The sequence below is a fragment of the Gigantopelta aegis genome, chromosome 1 (assembly GCF_016097555.1).
Source record: "Gigantopelta aegis isolate Gae_Host chromosome 1, Gae_host_genome, whole genome shotgun sequence".
NCBI lineage: Eukaryota > Metazoa > Mollusca > Gastropoda > Neomphalida > Peltospiridae > Gigantopelta > Gigantopelta aegis.
This window is the reverse complement of record NC_054699.1, coordinates 7,342,421-7,356,013: the sequence shown is the minus strand read 5'-3', so window position 1 is coordinate 7,356,013 and position 13,593 is coordinate 7,342,421. Positions and strand designations below refer to the sequence as shown.

Sequence of the window (13,593 nt, the reverse complement as noted above, 5' to 3'; positions counted from 1 at the left end):
TTTGTTTTGTTTTGGGGGTTTTGTTTGGGGTTGGGGCGGTCTAGGGGGGTTGTTAGTTGTTTGTTTGTGTTTAATTGTTGTTGTTGTTGTTTTATTGGTTTTATGTGGACAATACATGAATGCTGTTTCATTTTATTCAGTACCCATGGGCCAAGTACCCTAAGTAATCTATTAATTTTTGTTTTGCAAAACTGGGAATTGTAACAACATCCTGTTATATTGGAAACAAGCCTTCTGTTAATAATTTGGCGAAAGGGTTATGGTATGACATAGTTTGGTTGATATACTGCTTATAGTATTTTAACACATGCATTAACCGTGTCACCTATGTGGGCAGGACGTAGCCCAGTGGTACAGCGCTCGCTCGATGCGCGGTCGGTCTGGGATCATCCCCGTCGGTGGGCCCATTGGACTATTTCGCGTTCCAGCCAGTGCACCACGATTGGTATATCAACGGTTGTGGTATGTGCTACCCTGTCTGTGGGATGGTGCATATAAAAGATCCCTTGCTGGTAATCGAAAAGAGTAGCCCATAAAGTGGCGACAGCGGGTTTCCTCTCATTATCTGTGTGGTCTATAACCATATGTCTGACGCCATATAACCGTAAATAAAATGTATTGAGTGCGTCGTTAAATAAAACATGTCTTTCTTTCTTTGTCACCTATGTGATCCTCTTTGGTGTGTTTCAACCTTAAGACTCACTCTGGCTTTAAGGGGATGCTAAGAACGGAACCCGCTACCCGTGAGTTAATGCCTTGCCTACAACATCAGGACTGGTGACGTTACTATTTCTCAAACAGCAATTTCGTACATGTTAATGATTGTGTTCACATTATTAGCACTCAGTCGACGTAGTAACAAGGCATGAAGCGTCGCCAATTCCCCATTGTGTGTTTAGAAACAATCCCAATTAAGATAGGTCACGTTTTTGATATACGCAATTGAATCTGATTGCATAACCCACCTTTCTAGCTAAGGATATTACCACAAACACGCCATACAAAACGTGTGATTAGGAATTGAATAACAGGTGTTTGAAAACCCAATAAACCGATATTGGGGAATTATTATCAGTGTTAGAGGACTCGCTTGACGTACGGTACATATTGTACTGTACTGTACTGTACTGTACTGTACTGTACTGTACTGTACTGTACTGTACTGTACTGTACTGTACTGTACTGTACTGTGCTGTACTGTACTGTAATGTACTGTACTGTATTGTATTGTAAGATTAATACCTCTATAACACGTGTTCCGCTACGAGTATATTAAAGGCCACCAATCAGCTATGGTGACGATGATGATGATGATGGTGATGGTGAAGTAGATGATGATGACGATAATGATGATGGATATGGTGATGATGGTGACAATGATGATGATGGTGATGATGACGATGATGATGATGGATATGGTGATGATGGTGACAATGATGCTGATGGTGATGATGACGATGATGATGCTGAATATGGTGATGATGATTGCGATGATGATGCTGAATATGGTGATGATGATTGCGATGATGATGCTGATGCTAGTGGTGTTCATGAAAGATAATGATTTTATGAGGATGATAACTGTGATGGTGATGACAAAATAATAAAAAATAATTATTATAATATTGTTGATAATGATAATGGTATTGATAATAAATTTAATTAATATTTCCTATATGTTTACTTTTGAAGAGCCATGATGATGTTTATGATAATAATGATGCTGATGGTAATGATGACGGTAGTGACGATAATAAATAATAATAAATATAATAGTAATAGTAATAGTAATAATAATGATAATGATGATGATGATGATAATAATAATGCTTCTGCTAATGATGATGGTGATAACGATGAAAAAAATAATGATAATAATAATAATAATAATAATAAAGAACGAAATGACGTTTCAACACATTTTATTTACGGTTATATGGCGTCAAACATATGGTTAAGGACCACACAGATAATGAGAGAGGAAACCCGCTGTCGCCACTTCATGGGCTACACTTTTCTATTAGCAGCAAGGGATCTTTTATATGCACCATCCCATAGTACATACCACAGTCTTTGATATACCAGTCGTGGAGCACTGGCTGGAACGAGAAATAGCCCAATGGGCCCACCGACGGGGATCGATCCCAGACCGACCGCACAGCGAGCGAGCGCTGTACCACTGGGCTACGTCCCGCCCCTAATAATATTATTAATCCTTCTGATGCTGCTGTTGCTGCTGCTGCTACCGATGATGTTGATAATAATAATAAGGATGATGATGATGATGATGATGGTTATGATGTTGATAATAATAATAATAAGGATGATGATGATGGTGGTGATGATGATGATGATGATGATTGTGGTGGTGGTGATGATGATGATCATCATCATCATCATAAAAGCTGCCGCTGAACTTTGGGAATAAGCATTTAAAAACACCACCACTATTATTATTGATAAAACACTGGTTTTGCCACCAGTAGTCGCTAATCTATTCCTAAGATTCAATAACTGTAGCCCGACAGTAACTAAACAGAACCGTTCCACAATGTTCGCTGTTTCACAGTTTTGATGACCACCGTTCATTGTTTAATGATTGCATGTTAACACAATGGACGGCAGACGTCGTTGATTCATTAACGCGTAAAGAACGCACCCCGGAATCGCGTTGTCAGTGTTATATATTGATCTGTTCAATCTCTGTAGAATTCACGTGGGTTTTCATAATGAGTGACATAGTAAACAATAAATTAATAAATAATAAAGAAAGAAAAAAAGAAGAAAAAAAAAGAAAAGAAAAAAGAAATGAAAAAAAAAGAGTATTATAAGTCGCCACCGTCTTGAAATATGTGTAGTTGGAACAGGGACTGGGTAAATAAACTTTGATTTCACTAGCCATTATTGTAACGTCAGTGTTATTGTATGCCACATAATATACTCCATGTGCTTGCTTCCGCCAGTGCACCACGACTGGTATATCAAAAGCCGTAGTATGTGCTGTCCATTCTGTAGGAAAGTGCATATAAAAGATTCCTTGTTACTAATGGGAAAAATGTACAGGGTTTCTTCTAAGACTATATGTCAAATTTACTAAATGTTTGACATCCACTAGCCGATGATTACTAAATCACTGTCTAATGGTGTTGTTAAAAAAATATAATAAAAAATTAATAATGAATAAAAAAAAAAAATAATAATAATAATTAAAAAAAAAAAAAAAAAAAAAAAAAAAAAAAATATATATATATATATATATATATATATATATATATATATATATATATATATATATATATATTAGTGTTGTTAAACAAAAGAAACTTGAACTGCATAGTCCGTTATAGTCCTTATCAAATATGGTACATTCAAAATATTCACGGCGTATTCCTTCAGCCACAACCACCCCCACCCCCCTCTAACCCCATCCCCATGCCATTATCATGGTCCATCACTGCAATATGAAAAATCCACTAAGTGGATTACGGGGACAAGTCTGCTTTCTCTTGCCAATTAGATAGCACACTTCGCCTTATTTAGTCTCTTTCGCTTGATTTCGATTGTAAACTCCCCGCCTCAGACCAACGTTTGCAGAAACCGTTACGTGTCTGCGGGAACTGTTACCCAATTCTCTGTCGAACGGAAGCCAAACACGGCTTCGTAAAACCGCCGCCTGAAGTGCCCAATTCCAACGACACAGTTCATGGTGTTATCACATAAAAGTTTCTTAATTTCCTAACTTGAAGCCAATTCAATAAGACCCGGTCGCGTCTTCCGTTTGAAAACAGGCCGAGCCGTCCGAGTTGAATGAAGGTCGATATATGGATACAGAAATCATTGTGTTTTCTCGTCGGACCGGATTAACATACAACAATATTTTTGAAACGATCCTGGATGTCTTATATGTCACGAGTAGTCCGCGGTCTCGTGTACTTATGGGGGAAAAAAAAGAAAAAAAGTCGAAAATAATAAACTTATAAAGGACCAGTAAGAATTTATTCATTCATTCATTCATTCATTCATTTATGTATTTATCTATTTATCTGTCGTTTGAAATATATTTTATTGCATATAATATACAAAGGGATTGGGCAACTTACGAGGCCCTCTCCTAATTACAAATATTACAACATTAAAGGCGACTACTGTTACTACAAATATTTGAAACCAAGTAAATACACAAAACAACAAGCAAGATAAATTAACAGTAAAGTGAAACCGGAAGAAAGACTACAATCAATATTCAGAACAAAGTTAATACATAGAATATCAAGCAACATAGATTTGTAGTGTGAATAATGCTGAAAAGGGAAAAGGGCACATAGAAGTTGTAAAACGATCAACCAAATGGAAATAAATAAAATAATTTAAAGCAGAAAAAAAAGGCACTTGAATATATTTAGGGGTACGGATCCCCTGGCCTACCCGTTGAATCCGCCTCTGTGTTGGGTAAAGTAACCCCAGTCGGTAGAGGGCTCGACTGAGACACTTGGATCAAAGGATCGAACCCCTTCGGTGGACTAACTATCTGACTGGGTTTTTACGGAATCAAGCCCAACGGGTAGGGAACTCGCCTTGGGGGGTTCGGTTCTCAGAATCAGACCCCCTCAGCGGACCCACTGTTTTCACCGCCTCGACGAGTGCCACGCCATTGATGTATCAAATATCGTGGTATGTGTTGTCCTGTATGTGTGGGAAAGTGCATATGAAAGATCCCTTTTGAGATTCCGCATTTTATGTTTTTGTATTTGGTCAAATGAGAAATCTTGTTCAGTGCAAGTACTGCCAAATGTTTAACGTTTATTCTATGGATATAATTACCTCCCTGTTATCAATCGACATTCGTGATCAGCCCAAATAAGAAAGACTTAGAAAATACCACAGACACACCGGCTCCCCATTTTTGTAGAGGGACAAGCTGGTATTTTGCCCAACTTGAATGAAAATGCCAGAACTTGGGTAACACCATTTATTCATATTAGCATTACCGCTAAACAGCTATTGGGTTGCAAACGAATCAGTACGCATTTGTTTACATGTATTGTAACTAATATGGTGGTTAAAATTATGAAAATACATATTTGAATTTGAGTATTTGCTTCACGCACGCACGCACACACGCACGCACGCACGCACGCACGCATGCACACACACACACACACAAACACACACACACACACACACCACCCTCACCCCGCTCCCGTCCACACACCCTTATGGAAAATACGAGATCTGTCTGGAAGAAGCAACTCTAAAGACCAAGGTGGCGGGACGTAGCTCAGTGGAAAAGCGCTCGTCTGCTGCGCGATCGATCTAGGATCGAGTCCCACCTGTGCTTCTCAACTGGTGTAACAAAGGCCGTAGTATGTATTATCCTGTCTGTGGGATGGCGCATACAAAACATTCCTTGCTGCTAATAAAAAAGAGTAGCCAATGAAGTGGTGACAACGGGTTTCCTCTTTCAATATATGTGTGGTCCTTAACCATATGTCCGACGCCATATAACCGTAAATAAAATGTGCTGAGTGCGTCGTTAAATAAATTATTTCTTTCTTTCTACAGACCAAAGTCTGGGGAACAGCCGTAGAGGTTATATGGCGTCAGGCATATGGTTAAGGAACCCGATGTCGCCACTACATGGGCTACTCTTTTCGATTAGCAGCAAGGGATCTTTTATATGCACCATCCCACAGACAGCATAGCACATACCACGGCCTTTGATGTACCAGTCGTGGTGCACTGGCTGGAACGAGATATAACCCAATGGGTCCACTGACGGGGGTCGATCCCAAACCGACCGCGCATCAAGCGAGAGCTTTACCACTGGGCTACGTCTCCCCCCTTCCTAGATTCAGCAAGTGTACGACTTTTACTCAGCCGCAAAATGCATACAAAGAAGATTAGAAAATACACCAGATTTAGTTTCATTCCTACCATCGTAAATAAACTAGACTAATTCCGATAATGTTCCTATTATTCTATACGCGCCATTCGTGGGTTTTTAAAAAAAATGAAATCTAGTCGTTTTTGTTTCGGTGCAGAAAGGAGTGGTTCGGTTGTTAAAAGATTCAAGCAAACGAAAATGATTCCATTGTAAGTACCAGCTTAATGATTTGTTTCGGACGAGGTAAAACGAGTTCTTCCGGAAACCGACGAAATCCATAATGAAATGCATCAATACAAGGACATACTATAGAATGCGTATTTCGCTATTCATCTTTTTATCATTTACATTAATTGCAGAATCTGTTTTGTGTGTGTGTGTGTGTCACGGGATATATGTTAAGCTCAGTTTTGTGTTTGTTTCTTTTACCATAGAGCCTGCGTGGAAAATCAAAGAACATAATTAGGTGTCTTCTTTTGTTCTGTTTGGACTTGTTCAATTCTATTTTGAATGGTCTTCGTATGTGTTATTGTAAACATGTCTTGAGAGACAGAGTGTCTGTGTGGCACACACAGAAAGAGAGAGAGAGAGAGAGAGAGAGAGAGAGAGAGAGAGAGAGAGAGAGAGAGAGAGACGTGGTCTCAGTATATGAGGAGAGAGGAGAGAGAGAGAGAGAGAGAGAGAGAGAGAGAGAGAGATAGGGGTAGAGAGACAGAGAGAGAGAGAGAGAGAGAGACAGAAAGAAAGAAAGAAAGAGAGACAAATACAGACAGAAAAATACTGAGAAAAATAGTAAGATAGAGCGAGGGAGGGAGGGAGAAAGAGAGAGAGGCAGAGATATAGAGACACACACACACACACACACACACACGAATAGAGAGAGAGAGAGAGAGAGAGAGAGAGAGAGAGAGAGAGAGAGAGAGAGAGAGAGAGAGAGAGGCAGAGACAGAGAGAGACAGACACATTTTGTGGTACTAAAATCACCTGGATGAACATACCAACTTCGGATGTACGGAGGCAGTGAGAGAGAGGAAGAGAGAGAGAGAGAGAGGCACAGAGAGAAAGAGAGAAAGAAAGAGAGAGACAGAGATAAAGAGATAGAGAAACACACACACACACACACACAGAGAGAGAGAGAGAGAGAGAGAGAGAGAGAGAGAGAGAGAGAGAGAGAGAGAGAGAGAGAGAGAGAGAGAGAGAGAGAGAGAGAGAGAGAGAGAGAGAGAGAGAGAGAGAGAGAGAGAGAGAGAGAGAGAGAGAGAGAGAGAGAGAGAAAAAGAGAGGGTTGAGGTATTGACGAAGTGCGTTGACGTAATCGTCACTGCTGACATCATACAGTATTCTGTCATACATTTTACCAATGTCCTGATCGGCTCATTGACTAGAATGTGTTTTGCATACTGTTTGCGTTGTTATTGTTACCCCCTGCGTGACCTGTCATTTTACACCGCTCTCGCAAAGAGTTGCCGCCTGACAGAACACCAGAACTCATTAGTCTAAGACATTTCTGAATTCCAGTGTTGTCGGTAGTCTTATATTTCTTTGTCTGGACATCATGGAAAATAACCCTTGACCAACATTCGATACACTCAAACAGTAGACTAAACAGACGAGGCTTTTGTAGCTGCCTCGTCACTCAAAGAAAGCCCAGGTTAATATTATACGTATCATACCGATTGTACAGACACCGATTGTACATTGGTCATACCGTAGCTGGGTCAGCCATATGGTTGTAGCGGAGGTGGTGGGGTCGTAAGATCGAACCACGTCAGCGGGCTCATTCTCGACCCAACCACTGTCCCACGATTGGTTTGTCAAAGATAGTGGTACATGCTGTCCTGTCTGTGGAAAACTGTGTGTAAAATACCCCTTGCTGGTAGCGGGAGAATGTAGCCAGTTTCTTCTGAGACAAGAGTGAGAGAGAAGTTTGTTTTGTTTAACGACACCACTAGAGCACATTGATTTATTAATCATTAAACATCTGGTAATTATGACACGTAGTCATCAGAGGAAACCCGCTACATGTTCTCGAATGCAGGACGGGCTTATTTATATGCACTTTCCCACAGACAGGAAAGCACATACCACGGCCTTTGACCAGTTTTGGTGCACTGGTTGGAACAAGAAAACCCCCAATTACTTGAATGGATCCACAGAGGTGGTTCGATCATGTGACGCATTCACCTCAAACGAGCACTCAACCGACTGAGCTAAATTCCTCCACCACTCCTCCACCCACCCTCCCAATTGAGACAAGTGTGAGTATGATCAATCTTTTGACATCCAATAGACGATGATTTAATATCTCAGTGTGTAGTGGTGTCGTTAAACAAAACAAATCGTAACTGTGGACAAATAGTTTAACATGTGTTGAGGTGTACGGCTGGTATATTAAATATTAAAACGTTTCTTTTGTTTAACGACACCACTAGAGCACATTGATTTAGTAATCATCGGCTATTGGATGTCAAACATTTGGTAATAATGACATAGTTTAAAAAAGAGAAAACCCGCTACGTGTTTCCATTAGTAGCAAGGAATCTTTTATATGCGCTCCGACGCCATATAACCGTAAATAAAATGTGCTGAGTGCGTCGTTAAATAAAACATTTCATTTCCTTTTTTTATATGCACCATCCAACATACAGGATAGCACATACCACGGCCTTTAATATACCAGTTGTGGTGCACTTGCTGCAATGAGAAACAGCCCAATGGGACTACCGACGGAGATCGATCCCAGACCAACCGCGTACCAAGCGAGCTGTTTACCACTGGGTTACGTCCCGCCCTCTACTGACACGGTGACAAGACAGGTTTGTATTTATTAGGAGCTGGGTGAGGGACATCGCATGTGAAGTCTTATCTGAACAGTAATATATCTACGTCCTGCCCTCGGAGTCAACTGACAAGGTGACAAGACAGGTTTGTATTTATTAGGAGCTGGGTGAGGGACATCGCATGTGAAGTCTTATCTGAACAGTAATATATCTACGTCCTGCCCTCGGAGTCAACTGACAAGGTGACAAGACAGGTTTATATTTATTAGGAGCTGGGTGAGGGACATCGCATGTGAAGTCTTATCTGAACAGTAATATATCTACGTCCTGCCCTCGGAGTCAACTGACACGGTGACAAGACAGGTTTATATTTATTAGGAGCTGGGTGAGGGACATCGCATGTGAAGTCTTATCTGAACAGTAATATATCTACGTCCTGCCCTCGGAGTCTACTGACCTGGTGACAAGACAGGTTTGTATTTATTAGGAGCTGAGTGAGGGACATCGCATGTGAAGTCTTATCTGAACAGTAATATATCTACGTCCTGCCCTCGGAGTCAACTGACAAGGTGACAAGACAGGTTTGTATTTATTAGGAGCTGGGTGAGGGACATCGCATGTGAAGTCTTATCTGAACAGTAATATATCTACGTCCTGCCCTCGGAGTCAACTGATAAGGTGACAAGACAGGTTTGTATTTATTAGGAGCTGGGTGAGGGACATCGCATGTGAAGTCTTATCTGGACAGTAATATATCTACGTCCTGCCCTCGGAGTCAACTGACAAGGTGACAAGACAGGTTTGTATTTATTAGGAGCTGGGTGAGGGACATCGCATGTGAAGTCTTATCTGAACAGTAATATATCTACGTCCTGCCCTCGGAGTCAACTGACAAGGTGACAAGACAGGTTTATATTTATTAGGAGCTGGGTGAGGGACATCGCATGTGAAGTCTTATCTGAACAGTAATATATCTACGTCCTGCCCTCGGAGTCAACTGACACGGTGACAAGACAGGTTTATATTTATTAGGAGCTGGGTGAGGGACATCGCATGTGAAGTCTTATCTGAACAGTAATATATCTACGTCCTGCCCTCGGAGTCTACTGACCTGGTGACAAGACAGGTTTGTATTTATTAGGAGCTGGGTGAGGGACATCGCATGTGAAGTCTTATCTGAACAGTAATATATCTACGTCCTGCCCTCGGAGTCAACTGATAAGGTGACAAGACAGGTTTGTATTTATTAGGAGCTGGGTGAGGGACATCGCATGTGAAGTCTTATCTGGACAGTAATATATCTACGTCCTGCCCTCGGAGTCAACTGACAAGGTGACAAGACAGGTTTGTATTTATTAGGAGCTGGGTGAGGGACATCGCATGTGAAGTCTTATCTGAACAGTAATATATCTACGTCCTGCCCTCGGAGTCAACTGACAAGGTGACAAGACAGGTTTGTATTTATTAGGAGCTGGGTGAGGGACATCGCATGTGAAGTCTTATCTGGACAGTAATATATCTACGTCCTGCCCTCGGAGTCAACTGACAAGGTGACAAGACAGGTTTGTATTTATTAGGAGCTGGGTGAGGGACATCGCATGTGAAGTCTTATCTGGACAGTAATATATCTACGTCCTGCCCTCCGAGTCAACTGACAAGGTGACAAGACAGGTTTGTATTTATTAGGAGCTGGGTGAGGGACATCGCATGTGAAGTCTTATCTGGACAGTAATATATCTACGTCCTGCCCTCGGAGTCAACTGACAAGGTGACAAGACAGGTTTGTAGTTATTAGGAGCTGGGTGAGGGACATCGCATGTGAAGTCTTATCTGGACAGTAATATATCTACGTCCTGCCCTCGGAGTCTACTGACCTGGTGACAAGACAGGTTTGTATTTATTAGGAGCTGGGTGAGGGACATCGCATGTGAAGTCTTATCTGAACAGTAATATATCTACGTCCTGCCCTCGGAGTCAACTGACAAGGTGACAAGACAGGTTTATATTTATTAGGAGCTGGGTGAGGGACATCGCATGTGAAGTCTTATCTGAACAGTAATATATCTACGTCCTGCCCTCGGAGTCAACTGACACGGTGACAAGACAGGTTTATATTTATTAGGAGCTGGGTGAGGGACATCGCATGTGAAGTCTTATCTGAACAGTAATATATCTACGTCCTGCCCTCGGAGTCTACTGACCTGGTGACAAGACAGGTTTGTATTTATTAGGAGCTGAGTGAGGGACATCGCATGTGAAGTCTTATCTGAACAGTAATATATCTACGTCCTGCCCTCGGAGTCAACTGACAAGGTGACAAGACAGGTTTGTATTTATTAGGAGCTGGGTGAGGGACATCGCATGTGAAGTCTTATCTGAACAGTAATATATCTACGTCCTGCCCTCGGAGTCAACTGACAAGGTGACAAGACAGGTTTGTATTTATTAGGAGCTGGGTGAGGGACATCGCATGTGAAGTCTTATCTGAACAGTAATATATCTACGTCCTGCCCTCGGAGTCAACTGACAAGGTGACAAGACAGGTTTGTATTTATTAGGAGCTGGGTGAGGGACATCGCATGTGAAGTCTTATCTGGACAGTAATATATCTACGTCCTGCCCTCGGAGTCAACTGACAAGGTGACAAGACAGGTTTGTATTTATTAGGAGCTGGGTGAGGGACATCGCATGTGAAGTCTTATCTGGACAGTAATATATCTACGTCCTGCCCTCGGAGTCTACTGACAAGGTGACAAGACAGGTTTGTATTTATTAGGAGCTGGGTGAGGGACATCGCATGTGAAGTCTTATCTGGACAGTAATATATCTACGTCCTGCCCTCGGAGTCAACTGACAAGGTGACAAGACAGGTTTGTATTTATTAGGAGCTGGGTGAGGGACATCGCATGTGAAGTCTTATCTGAACAGTAATATATCTACGTCCTGCCCTCGGAGTCAACTGACAAGGTGACAAGACAGGTTTGTATTTATTAGGAGCTGGGTGAGGGACATCGCATGTGAAGTCTTATCTGAACAGTAATATATCTACGTCCTGCCCTCGGAGTCTACTGACAAGGTGACAAGACAGGTTTGTATTTATTAGGAGCTGGGTGAGGGACATCGCATGTGAAGTCTTATCTGAACAGTAATATATCTACGTCCTGCCCTCGGAGTCTACTGACCTGGTGACAAGACAGGTTTGTATTTATTAGGAGCTGGGTGAGGGACATCGCATGTGAAGTCTTATCTGAACAGTAATATATCTACGTCCTGCCCTCGGAGTCTACTGACACGGTGACAAGACAGGTTTGTATTTATTAGGAGCTGGGTGAGGGACATCGCATGTGAAGTCTTATCTGGACAGTAATATATCTACGTCCTGCCCTCGGAGTCAACTGACAAGGTGACAAGACAGGTTTGTATTTATTAGGAGCTGGGTGAGGGACATCGCATGTGAAGTCTTATCTGGACAGTAATATATCTACGTCCTGCCCTCGGAGTCTACTGACAAGGTGACAAGACAGGTTTGTATTTATTAGGAGCTGGGTGAGGGACATCGCATGTGAAGTCTTATCTGGACAGTAATATATCTACGTCCTGCCCTCGGAGTCAACTGACAAGGTGACAAGACAGGTTTGTATTTATTAGGAGCTGGAAGAGGGACATCGCATGTGAAGTCTTATCTGAACAGTAATATATCTACGTCCTGCCCTCGGAGTCAACTGACAAGGTGACAAGACAGGTTTGTATTTATTAGGAGCTGGGTGAGGGACATCGCATGTGAAGTCTTATCTGAACAGTAATATATCTACGTCCTGCCCTCGGAGTCTACTGACAAGGTGACAAGACAGGTTTGTATTTATTAGGAGCTGGGTGAGGGACATCGCATGTGAAGTCTTATCTGAACAGTAATATATCTACGTCCTGCCCTCGGAGTCTACTGACAAGGTGACAAGACAGGTTTGTATTTATTAGGAGCTGGGTGAGGGACATCGCATGTGAAGTCTTATCTGAACAGTAATATATCTACGTCCTGTCCTCGGAGTCAACTGACAAGGTGACAAGACAGGTTTGTATTTATTAGGAGCTGGGTGAGGGACATCGCATGTGAAGTCTTATCTGAACAGTAATATATCTACGTCCTGCCCTCGGAGTCTACTGACCTGGTGACAAGACAGGTTTATATTTATTAGGAGCTGGATGAGGGACATCGCATGTGAAGTCTTATCTGAACAGTAATATATCTACGTCCTGCCCTCGGAGTCAACTGACAAGGTGACAAGACAGGTTTGTATTTATTAGGAGCTGGGTGAGGGACATCGCATGTGAAGTCTTATCTGGACAGTAATATATCTACGTCCTGCCCTCGGAGTCAACTGACAAGGTGACAAGACAGGTTTGTATTTATTAGGAGCTGGGTGAGGGACATCGCATGTGAAGTCTTATCTGAACAGTAATATATCTACGTCCTGCCCTCGGAGTCTACTGACAAGGTGACAAGACAGGTTTGTATTTATTAGCAGCTGGGTGAGGGACATCGCATGTGAAGTCTTATCTGAACAGTAATATATCTACGTCCTGCCCTCGGAGTCTACTGACAAGGTGACAAGACAGGTTTGTATTTATTAGGAGCTGGGTGAGGGACATCGCATGTGAAGTCTTATCTGAACAGTAATATATCTACGTCCTGCCCTCGGAGTCTACTGACAAGGTGACAAGACAGGTTTGTATTTATTAGGAGCTGGGTGAGGGACATCGCATGTGAAGTCTTATCTGGACAGTAATATATCTACGTCCTGCCCTCGGAGTCTACTGACAAGGTGACAAGACAGGTTTGTATTTATTAGGAGCTGGGTGAGGGACATCGCATGTGAAGTCTTATCTGAACAGTAATATATCTAAAGATGATCTCAGGAGTGCTTTAAAAAA

At 41.9% G+C, this 13,593-nt stretch overlaps 1 protein-coding gene across 1 annotated transcript in view; it reads right to left on the bottom strand.

Moving 5' to 3' along the window:
• Window positions 1–13,593, bottom strand: part of LOC121370129 — an 83,794-nt gene that overhangs the window by 56,444 nt on the left and 13,757 nt on the right. The window lies entirely within an intron of this gene.